The 12,461-nt window shown below is 41.7% G+C and overlaps 1 pseudogene; it reads left to right on the forward strand.

Moving 5' to 3' along the window:
• The window catches only part of LOC122674661, a 172,766-nt pseudogene extending 170,071 nt beyond the window's left edge, over positions 1 to 2,695 (forward strand).
• The last annotated feature ends 9,766 nt before the right edge of the window (positions 2,696 to 12,461 follow it).

Below are 12,461 nucleotides of genomic sequence, written 5' to 3' on the forward strand. Positions count from 1 at the left end.
ACGTGTCTTGTAATAACCTATACTGGGAAAGAATCTGAATTGGAAGCTATGGCAAACCTCAACAGTGTTTGAAAAAGCACAGACATCACTTTGTCAACAAAGCTACCTATAGTCAAGGCTATGGTCTTTCAGTAGTCATGTACAGATATGAGAGTTGGGCCATAAAGAAGGCTGAGCAACGAAGAATTGATGTTTTCCAACTGTGGTGCTGGAGAAGACTCTTGAGAACTCTTTGGACAGCAAGGAGATCAAACGAGTCAATCCTAAAGGAAATCAACCCTGAATATTCATTGGAAGGATTGATTCTGAAGCTGAAGCTCCAATACTTTGGCCACTTGATGCTGAAAGCTGACTCATTGGAAAAGATCCTGAAGCTAGGAAAGATTGAAGGCAGGAGAACAGGGCAATAGAGAATGAGATGGTTGGATGGCATCACCAATTCAATGTACATGAACTTGGACAAACTCCAGGAGACGGTGAAGGCCTCAGGGAGACCTGGTGTGCTACAGTTCACGGAGTTGAAAAGAGTCAGAGATGACTTGGCAAGTGAACAATAACAAATGCATATATATGTATATACATATAACTGAATCACTCTGCCGTGCAGTTGAAGCTAATTCAACATTGTAAGTTAAGTACATTACAATTTAAAATGGTTTTTAAAAAAGACTGTAAAAGAACTGGGTATGGACACTGACCTAGGGCTCAAAACATCCACCACTGAGCCAGGCATTGAAACATTGAGGAAAAATTAGAATAATTTCTCTCCCTACATTAAACAGTGAGGCTGATCATTATATTTTTATAATATTGGATTTTATTTTAATTATATTAAATACCATGATGATAACTTCTCATTTTTTTCTTTCCATACAACCCGAAATCAGTACCCTACCTGGCTGATTCAGCTTAGCATGTGCCTGAGCCTGTAGATTCCTCCATGTATGGCTCTTGAAAGGTTCAGTTTCTCTACTCAGGTACCTCCTCCTGTAAATCAGTGGAAGAGAAGAGGGAGTGTGGCCTAACTTCATCCCTCCATCGCAGCTTACAGGAATCTCCTGACCTGGGGACAAGCTTAGGAAAAACAGCTGAGCATGTGAGTATAACCAAAGATGACACTGGGATCCCCGTCCTGCTAAGAGCTGCGAAGCAGAGGCTGAAGATGGACAAGCTCTGTGCCCTGGATTCTCTGTGGCAGCCTTAGATGCAAAGGGGCTAAAATCGGGGCCCTCCGGATCACAATGCTGATCCAATGTCCCGGGTCTCTGCAAGAGGAAGTTCAGATGCACAAGTGGAAACTTTGGACCAAATAATCCTTGGGATTCTTAAAATAACACAAGTGCCCTCCATGAAAACAAAAATTGATATTCCAATAAATGAAGAAAGTGAAATATCAAGACGCCAATGAAAATACGTTTAAAGATGTGATCTCTCTATAACCTAAGCTACCTGACTTTTTCACACGTAAGTTCCTATGTGTACACAAGTAGCACCAATATACTGGAACCTGCCTGTACTAGCTCCCAGGAGTCAACTGATCCTATCACCGCCCCACTCCACATTCAGTCATGTCATCTGGGTCCTAGAAATCAGCAAAGGCTGTAAAGCAGGACTTCACCGCCCCCGCAGAAAGCCAGTTAAAATTGACACATTCTTACCAACCCACTGCCAAAATCCACCTCTCTGTCACTCTCTCTCTCTCTCTCTTTATTAAAAACATCACACACACACACACACACACACACACACACACTGCCCTTTTCATTTGTAAGCATTGGCATCTGTCACTGGAATACTTGACCTGTGAGATTATTGGGTCAATATTAACCACGGATTTCAGCATCTTTCACAGATACCACCAAGCAGAATGTGAAACTTACCTTGAATATATATATATTTTAATCCCCACTCTGTCTGGGGTTATCCCACCAAAACACAGATCCCTGTCATGACACCTGTGACTCCCAGAAAATGTTGCTACCAACTCTTGACTGGCACCTTCCCTTTCTTCAGAACCTTCCTGCACCAACTCCCCATTAGCTTGGCAGAGCTCTCACAATCTTCCAGCTTGCGTCATTGCCCTTTTCTCCCGGTCAGCTGGCGACCAGGGAGAGTCCTGACTGCGGCATTTACCTCGCCTGGTGAGCAAGGCTGCCTGACCACGCAGGGAACCCTCCCTGGAACATAGGCACTCAGACCCCATGCACGGCAGCGTGGAGTTGTCTGATGCAGATTTTATTGCCGGAACCTGGAGAAAAGCTCTATAGTCTAGCAGCCCCGAACTTGTCTATCTGGGTTTCCTGTCTAGCCCACATGTACCTGTACAATGCCTCAAAGCTGAAACCATCCAGGGTTACAAGACCAACTATCATCTACTAATTCCTTCACTCCGTGACTACTGACCATGAAACATACAAAAATCCTACTCAAATTGTTGATGAGCGGCCATAACAGGAGGTGAGTCAAGATTCTGTGTTACTGCTGCTATTTCTTATTGACCGATAGTTAGCACTCATCCATCTGGGATGTGCCCAGCACGGTGCCGGAGAGCTTGGAGAAATGCCACAGACGCGTGGACTTCCTGCCCCTACAGCCTGATCCAGGAGAGAAACAGAACTGCGAGCGGGACAGAGCAGGGCAGGACGTTCTAGAAGGCTGGGGGCCACTGTGGCTTCTGATTCTGGGGATGTCTTAGTGCTTTTGTCAGTTGGGATTCCTGCAGTTTCCTGTGGAAAGTGCTTTAGATAAAGGTATTCACGTGTAATTTGACCCTTTGAGATGGGCTGGGAACTGCATAAAGCTCTCCAGGAAACAACAAAACACAAAGAAACCATAAAGGACTAAAAATAGCCTTGTGCTTGTACAACTGGTGCAAATTCTGGATAAAAGATACAAAAAGGCCAAAAAAGTCCACTAGGCACTTCTAAAGAGCTGGGAGCAGCAACAGAACGTTGGGAGCAAAAGCAAAGTGTTGGGAGCAAAAGCAGAGTACTGCGCATGCCCCCTGCGCTCAAACACCACTGGCTGCTGCTGCTAAGTCGCTTCAGTCGTGTCCGACTCTGTGCGACCCCATAGACGGCAGCCCACCAGACTCCCCCAGCCCTGGGATTCTCCAGGCAAGAACACTGGAGTGGGTTGCCATTTCCTTCTCCACTGAAGGGCAAGCAAAACACCTAAGCTATCCCTTTAGCCAGACACCTTGACCCACCGCTGCAGGCATGCGTGCCAAGTCACTTCAGTCATGTCCAACTCTTTGTGACCCCATCGACTGTAGCCCACCAGGCTTCTCTGTCCATGAGGATTCTCCAGGCAAGAATACTGGAGAGGGTTGCCATGCCCTTCTCCAGGGGATCTTTCTGACCCAGGGATCAAACCCATGTCTCCTGTGGCTGCTGCATTGCCCGCAGGTTCTTTACCACTGAGCCACCGGGGAAGCCCTGACCCACCCCTATCCTCACTCCGTAAAAGGAACCTGCTCTCCCCGCTTTGTGGGATAAGCAAGGGCACCTATTACTTGTTCTTGATCCCCCTGTAGCCTCAGGGACACCAATAAAACCTTGTCTGAAATTCACATCTAGCCTCTGATCAATTTCTATTGATTAAGGAAGCAAAGCATCCTGGTCTGTAACACTTTTTAAAAATGTCCAGGAAATTCTGTAATCACTACCTGTTTAATGCTAATCATAAAGGACTGTGTTGTTAATCACGAGAGCAGCATTGCTGGGGAGACCCACAGAAAGGAAGCTTCGGGGGCCCCAGAGGTTGCTGCAGCAGAGGGTCCCCATGGACACCTGTACTTTCCTCCCGCGTGGGCCCCGTCACAGCGCCCACCTCGTCCTTCCCACTGGAAGGAGCCCCTGGCACACACCATGTCTCTATCCAAGCGCCAATCATTATTTGTACTTTATTCATTGCCTCACCCTCATCTTCCATTCTTATTACTTAGATTGTAAGCTTTCTTAAGACAGAGAACACCGATGCCTTCTCCACCCTGCATTCTGAGCGTTCTGCCTGGCAGAGGAAGAGAGATCTCCATGAAAAGTAAATTGGTAAATACACCAAATAACAGAGCTTTGTTCTTACTCCCACAGTGTTTTAATCTGTGCTAACAGTTATTATTTATATTATTTAATAAGAATTAAGACTTGTTAGATACTTCACTGGAAATATAAAATAAACCAGACTGAAAAGTCTGTGGAAAACGGTCTGTTCTGAGAGCTGGGAAAGCCGAGTGGCCTGAACCAGCTCTCCTCACCTTGTTTTCTGTCCTATAAAATATGCATGTTTAACAAGATGCTTTCCTAGCCCTCAGAATCTTAGTAAATATTGTCCATTCTGCATAGCTCCTAAAATAACTTTTGTTAATAGTTTTGACAAAACTAAAGTGATTCAAATAAGTAACCTGATAATGTAGCATTTCCTTGTTTCTAACTTGTGTCTGCAGAGATAATTAAATATTGATAATATTCAAGTAAATAGCGCCATTGTTCAAGGATGTCATTGTAGCCACAGTGATTTCCAGCTTTTCTTTGCCAAAGACTTTCCTTTTTAGGTGAAGGAAAAAAGTTTTCAAGCTCTGAAAAACAGGTTCAATGAATAAATAAGAAGTTGATAAATAAAAATAAGTAACTGGTTGTTTTACAGTCTGAAATCCCTGTTTCCTATCTTTCCATTTTAAATAATAGAATGCATATGTTGAATATTTTCTGTTTAGTTGCCTCAAGTCTCTAAAAACAAAAAGAGTTAGACTGCTTTTACCTTTCAACTGTAGAGCATCCTCCAACTTTCTCTAGCTTCATGATGTTTTCATATTTTCAGTTTACTTATCAAAGAAAACAGGCAGCTCACATTTGAGTGATTCAGGCCACACACTACATATGCTCCTGTTACTACACTGAAGTCTTTGTGTTATAAGAGAAGGTGGCACAACAGAGTTCTGTTTATTTTTCCTGAGATTAAAGTTAACTTCTAGGTCATGGCTGCGTCAAAATGTTGCAGTGAAGCCACAGGCAGAAGTGGACCCTTTGGCCACAGGTGCCGGCAGATTGGTGCACACGTGGGCAGGCTCCTTAGGGACTGGGTGAAGCTTAGAACAGTTTAGGATTAGTGGACATGCCGAGCCAGGGGTCATGAAAGGAGCCTTAATAAATAAGTTTTGTTTGAACATGAACAGTTTGGCCAGGTGAGTGAAGTGTTTTTTTATTGTCATTTACCCAGAGGCTAGTGGGCTTCCTGGTGGCTCAGACAGAAAAGAATCTGCCTGCAATGTGGTCCTGGGTCAGGAAGATCCCCTGGAGAAGGGAATGGCTACCCACTCCAGCATGCTTGCCTGGAGAATCCCCATGGACAGAGGAGCTTGGGGGGCTACAGTCCATGGGATCGCAAAGAGTCGGACATGACTAACGACTACCCCCCCCCACACACACACACACAGGCAAAGTGTTTCTGCATGTAAATTGGTTTTCAAACATTTTCTAAAGCAAATTGTATATTTACTCATTTCTTTGCAGCCTGACTTTCCTGGACAAATCATTGCCAAGAGCAAGTATGAATGCCATGTTGACAGAGGTGACTTTGGTTTTCAGTTCTGGCAGGTAAACTCCGTGGATGCAAAGGGTCTTAATTTTCAAAGCAAATACTTTGAAATCTCTCAAGGTGAAGGACAGGGGAGAGAGTGCACCCTCAACAAAGTACATAAATTAATCTCCGTTAAAAAATAAGAATGACACAAAGAAAGAGATGGAGCAGAGAAAGAATAGAGAGGAGATTCTGGGTGTCTAGAGTACTCCTTTTCCCCAACCACACCAGTTTTGCAGCCACAGAAAGTCTGAAACTACTTAAAGAATCCTGCAAGTGCCTAGAGTTCTGTGACTTTTCCAGCTGCACCACTTTCGCCAGATAACATGTTCAGGAAGCCCTAGCACACAAATTAGTGGTGAAGTAAATAGGCTTGAGAAAATATTTCAGAAGGAAAATGGATGTGAGTTTACATGCAGCCTGGCAAACACTTAATGGAAGTGTACACACTACCCTTCACAAAATATCCCTCAAACACCATTTCCCACAAAGTTTTTATTGCCATTCCATCAGTTCTTTCCTCTTATTTTTCTTCTCTTCCTTTTTCATTTCGCTTCTCCTTCTCATTACTTTACAGGATAGCAAAGGTTTTTTTGTTTGTTTGTTTCTTTCTTTCTTTTTTTCCTTGTCTATCACATCTTATCATGTTTTGTCTTAGCATGTCCTCAGGATTTCACCATCTCTTACATGCCTGGTCAAAATAATTTTCCAAAGTTCTCTTCCTAAAATACTTTCTTAAGAGAGGCCTTGTATCTTCCTTAAAGATGTTAATATTTTCTCCAAAATGTTACATGTATTTTGCTATTTGATAAGGAACACAAAAAATTATTTAACCACTAATTTGGCCAATTAAGGCAGCTTTTCTATTGTTATTAGGAGATAATTAGTTTCAGACTCTAGGATCAAGCAGCTTTAAATATTAAGCTTTCAAAGTCAGAAACACTGGAATTGGGCAAAGTTTATGACAGAATAGTTTAGAATGATACACTAAACAACGCAAGGTCTTGAACAAGGTCTTAATAAATAAAGTGTTTGGGAAAAGCAGTTTATTAGAAAACTAAATTTTCCTACAATCTTATTCCTTGTTTCAGACTGTGTTTGTGTTTTTGTTTTTGCCTTCATTCTATGCTAACTTGCAAGTAGAAAAAAGTTAAATTGCCCCTCTAAACAGTGTTGCAACTTGAACATGGAGTCTCAAGGGTAACAACTTCTCCAGAAATATGACAGGGATGTTAAGTGACATCAAAACACAAACCAGAACACACTCTCCATATTATTTAACACTGTGGTGGAATTTGTAGCAAAGCCAATTATAAATAGTGATTTACTTATTAGGGGAATTATACCACTAGAGAATCCAGGAGTGCAAATCATTATATTACAAATTTAAAATGCATCAGCTAAACTCTAAAAAAAGACAAATATACAAAAGTCTATAAAATTTCTTGAAAATAATAGTTACTGGTTTAATTGTATTTCAAAAGAGGCCCTATTTAAAAATTTAATGAAATATTTCCAACCTTAAAAATCATGAGAAATGTATGTGAATATATGTGAACTACTAGAAGAAAACTATGAGACTTGGATACACAAAAAGACTTCCTCTTCTAAACATCCCTCACTTCTTTACCACAACTTAATATAAGCTTCTCTTCTGTCTCTTTCTCTGTCTCTGCCTCTCCTTCCTTCTCTCTCCAGACTGTCAGAGCTAATGCCTCCTATTTGATACTCTCAGATAATGGCTAGCTAAATTTTAGTAGCATCACTTCATTTATACTGTAAGTTATCATAATTTCAGCTAAAAACAACAATAAAATAAATATCTCAATAACACGAAGGAAATATGTGAAATAATAATGGAGTGATAGCATTAGATGGTAGAATTCTGTTATTTAAAATTAGTTGTTTATTCCTATTTATTTGTTTAAATATCCTACAATGAAAAAGTATTACTTTGAAAAACAGAAAAAAATAACATCAAAGAACGTTAAAACTCTTTTTAAAATGTTATGATATGAAGAATGGGTAAACAGACTGTGAATATAGATATAATGGAATACTAGGCAGATTTTGGGGGGAGGATGTCACAAGGCAAGTGGTATCTTAGTTTTCCCACCAAGGATCCAACCTGCACCCCCTGTGTGGGAAGTTCAGAGTCTTAACCTCTGGACCACCAGGGAAGTCCCTAAGCAGCTTTAAAAGGGAAAGAGATTCTGTTACATGCTACAACATGGATAAACCTTGACGATATTATGAAAAGGAAAATAAGCCAGCCACAAAAAGACAAATATTCCATGATTCCACTAATGCGAGGTATTTTAAGTAGAAAAATTCATAGATATAGAAGTAGAAAGACAAGCACCAGGGCCAATATAAAGCAGTGGGGGAACTGGAGAGTTGTTGTTTAATAAATGTTGGGCTTCCCTGGCGGCTCAAACGGTTGAGTCCACTCACAATGCAGGAGACCCTGGTTCCATCCCTGGGTTGATCAGATCCCCTGGAGAAGGGAATGGCAGTATTCCAGTATTCTTGCCTGGAGAATTTCGTGGGCAGAGGAGCCTAGCAGGGATTGAAAGGAGTCGGACATGACTGAGTGACTAACACTTTCCCTTTCCCTTTCATGGTGGGTACACTTTCGGTATTTAAGGGATTGTCATTCATTCCTATGACCATACTTTATTAAAGACAAAGGAAATTAACAAAGCTAATTATATATTATAGCAATTATTCTATTTCACATAGGTATACAGCATAAGATATATGCTAACTCTGATGGTAGAAACATGGATTTACTCTTCAAAATTATAGTGTAGCCTGCTCCTTTACAAGGGAATGTTTCTTTATAATTTTTAGCAAAGATTGTTGTTGTTCAGTAGCTCAGTCATGTCAAACTCTTTGTGACCCCATGGACTATAGCACACCAAGCTTCCCTGTCCTTCACCAACTCCCGCAGCTTGCTCAAACTCACGTCCATCAAGTCGGTGATGCCACCCAACCATCTCATCCTCTGTCATCCCCTTCTCCTCCTGCCTTCAAGCTTTCCTGCCATCAGGGTCTTTTCTGATGAGTCCATTCAGGTAGCCAAAGTATCAGAGCTTCAGATTCAGCATTGGTCCTTCCAATGAATATTCAGGATTGATTTTCTTTAGGGTTCACTGGTTTGATCTCCTTGCAGTCCAAGGGACTCTCAAGAGTCTTTTCCAACACCACAGTTCAGAAGGATCAATTCTTTAGCACTCAACCTTCTTTATGATACAACTTTCACATCCATACATGACTGCTGAAATAACCACAGCTTTGACTATATAGACCTTTGTCGGCAAAGTAACATCTTTGCTTTTGAATAAGCTGTCTAGTTTTGTCATAGCTTTTCTTCCAAGGAGCAAGCATCCTCCTTGGAAGAAAAGGTTACTTGTCTGAATTTTTATGCTTAATATCTGTTGTCACCTGTTTGTTTTCTATCTCAATCATCACTACAATGAATATCCTAAGGATAAAAATGATCACCTTGAAGATTACAATGCATGCACCTGGTTATGCACCATTAATGACATATATGGACACAAGCAGGATTCCCCCGCTATCTGCTCCATCCATTTCTGCAGGACAGCAATGTTCCTGCAGTGCTGAAATTGTTCTGCGGGGTGTCACTCTTTCTTGTGGAGAACAAAGACCTGTGTATTTTTGCCTATTCTCCACCCACAGAATGTCTGATCTTCTGAAACACCTTTAAATGTCTATTCAGTGAACCAATTAATAAAACTATCATCATTTTAATCCCTATCCTGGGAATAGACATGTTAGATTCAATGCATCATTTTTAACAGAATTCAGTCATTATCATGTGTGTGTGTAGGTTCCTGACATGAATATTTTTCAGAGTATTTCACTGAAACATATTGTTCTGAAAAATAATTCACTTTTGACATTGCATTGATTGCTATAAAATAATAATCCATTTAATGTTTGAATAAGCATTGATGTTGAATAATGAAGAATTGATAAACACAGTAACAAGTACCTCTGTATGTGTGAGAGTGAGTGTATGTTGTGGGTATGTGTGTATGTGTGAGTATCTTTATGTGTGTATGTGAGTATGTGTATGTGTGTGTGAAGACCGAAGATTTCGTGACTTGGGGAGTTCTGGCATAGAGCTTTAATTACCCATTGGGAAGAATGCATTGAATGCATTCACTAATTAAGTGTCACAGGCCACTCTGGCTTAGCAGGGAAGATCTAGATCTTTTCTTAATCAGTACATAAACGAAGCAGACATCCACCATTTCAATTATCAATTGTTTCCCCTCATCTTGAGGAACATATATGTCCATGATCCTTGCTTTAATGGACAACATCTCCTCATTTTTCCAGACGGCACCTAGTTTTGTGACTCTCTGTGCCCTGAACACTTGCTCCAAAGACTGTTATCTAATTACAATGTAGAGAAATAGCCACTGGGAATGCAGTAATGAGAAAACCTTTGGGCACTGCAGCTGCCAATACATCACAGGCTTTATACATGAGAGAGGAGAATAGATCTCTTTGCCAACTGGGCCAATATGCACTGTGGGGAATTAAAGGAAAAGAAGCAGTAGGTTGGAGGCTGAGAAAAAATGAACAGGGTTGTGACAGAGGGTTTGCTCAGCAAATAGCTGCTGTTAAATTTGTGCTTGAATCCTTATTCCAAATAGGAAAACTGTTTGAAGACATAGCAGGCTTTCTGAATGCATTTCTAAAAACCTATGGCAGAATTTTCATTGCTGTTTTTTAAAATTGCCTTCAACTGAAAAGAATTATTTGCACAAAGTCACAGTCCATCCTAAGGGACATCCCAAATACAGTGACTGTCCATGCCCACCCAGTGACCCATCCTTCTTGGCCAAATTTTGGAGGATCCTCAACATGTACCCCAGCTCCAGAGTGAGGAGGAGGGGGTCTGCTAAGGGTTTAGTAGAGATTGCATTATAGTTCAGCTCTTCCTCTGACTAATTATCTGTCATTCCCCTCGCTACTGAGCTCTGGGCACTGCTCCATGATAAACTTCCTGCATGCTAATTCAAAGATAGTAGGTATTTGCAAGTCAACCCCAAAGTGGAATTTTGTTGATGGATCAAGGTGGTAGCCAGACACTAACTCTACAAGGGTTTCACTCAGGAGTATTAGGAGAAGTGATGGGCTGGTTTAGTCACTAAGTCATCTCCAACTCTTGCAACTCTATAGACTGTAGCCCGCCAGGCTCTTCTGTCCATGGAATTTTCCAGGCAAGAATAGTGGAGTGGGTTGTTATTTCCTTCTCTAGGGGATCTTTCCAACAAATAAATTATATTTCTCACTGTCACTACCAACGGTTCCAGTGACAGAGTGTGTATTCTCTTGTCACTATTTCCTCACCCTTGGCCAGCACTTCAGCTGGTCTAGGTTGCTTGCCAGATCCACGCCATGAGTTCTAAACCCATAATTGTCTGGGTTTTTATGTGTTTTGGGGAAAAATCAGTCACTGCTGCAGTTTTCCCAACACCAATGAAGGCCTCAATAAATACCACACATATTCCTCTTTGCCACAATTGTTCAGCGCCAATCCCAAATTCTGATGGTAAACAGGGTTAATTATGCCCATTAATGTGGTAACTTCCAGTTTTTCTTGCTTGTTCACTGGCCTCAGGAGCCAAACTGGCCAAGAGGTAGCATCTAACTCAGTGGAATCCTTACTGGAGACCAACATGGAAGAATTTCCCCTTGGAGACTATGACAGAGCCTAGGTTGCGGGGCGTGAAGTATTCAAATTACTTAAGTGGGTCACTGGTAATCCTAACCAGAAAGACTGGTCCTATTTCCCCCACCATGACTCTCAGCGCATATATTATACTTTCGGAGAAACAACGCTCCGTGCCATAATGCCAGACAGCTGCATGCCGCAGTGCTCACTGGGTCAGTTTGAGACATAATCTCTACCTGTCATAGAATTTCTATCAATCTGGTGCCTAGAGTAAGACTTTGCCAGCCTAGTCCACCACTACATTGAATCTACAGCCTTTAGGTGATAAGCTATTCTGTTCAATAACTAGATTCCGTGGTTGCATGGCCACAGATGGGTCTCTTGGTCTGAAGCAATATCGACCAGGCTAATGTGTTTAAATTTAGGAGTTTGCATGGTGATTCTGGTGGAGTTACCCTCTGGGCAGGGTAGACAAACTCATATCTCTAGTAAGTGTCAATTTTAGTTAGGAAAAAAAAATCACTGGTGCCTCCAGAGTGAAAGGGTGAAAAGGGCTTCAGTACCTATTGCCTGAAGGGACAATGCCAAATCAGAGATTCAGCATCATCTCTGCTTCAGCAGTAATTAAATGAAGCTTAAAGAGACAAGAGCCCATGATGTCAAGTCTGTGCTAAGCTTTCAGCCCTTCCTCTGAGGCTTCTTTGCTCATGAGCCCATAAGAGGAGTCATCTTGCCCATGAAACTGCTGAGTGTCTCATCATGATAAATGCTGTCTAAAGGCTATTAGTGTGAGACACAAAGATCTGCAATTTTGTACTGACCTTCCCAGACTTAGCCACATTCTTTTTTTTTTTTTTTTTAGTGGCTTAAGATAAAACTTTATTGGGTCTCACAGTTCTGTGATTTAACCGGGCTTATCTGGGCAATTTGCACTTGCAATCAGCCGTCTCAGTTGCAGTGAGAGGGAGCTGGGCTGGAGTTAACAGACTGTTCTTTGGGGTAGGATAACCAAGACGGCACCGTCACACGACTGGCGGTTGGTGTCTGCTGAGAACTCAGCCAATGTTGGCAAGAACATTGGAGAATGGTTTTTGTCTGCCTCAGAGCCTGGAAGAAAAGACTTCCAGCCAATGAAGACTAGTCCTGGAACTGGCCGAGTGTCACTTTC

The sequence above is a fragment of the Cervus elaphus genome, chromosome 18 (genome assembly GCF_910594005.1).
Source record: "Cervus elaphus chromosome 18, mCerEla1.1, whole genome shotgun sequence".
Classification (NCBI taxonomy): Eukaryota; Metazoa; Chordata; class Mammalia; order Artiodactyla; family Cervidae; genus Cervus; species Cervus elaphus.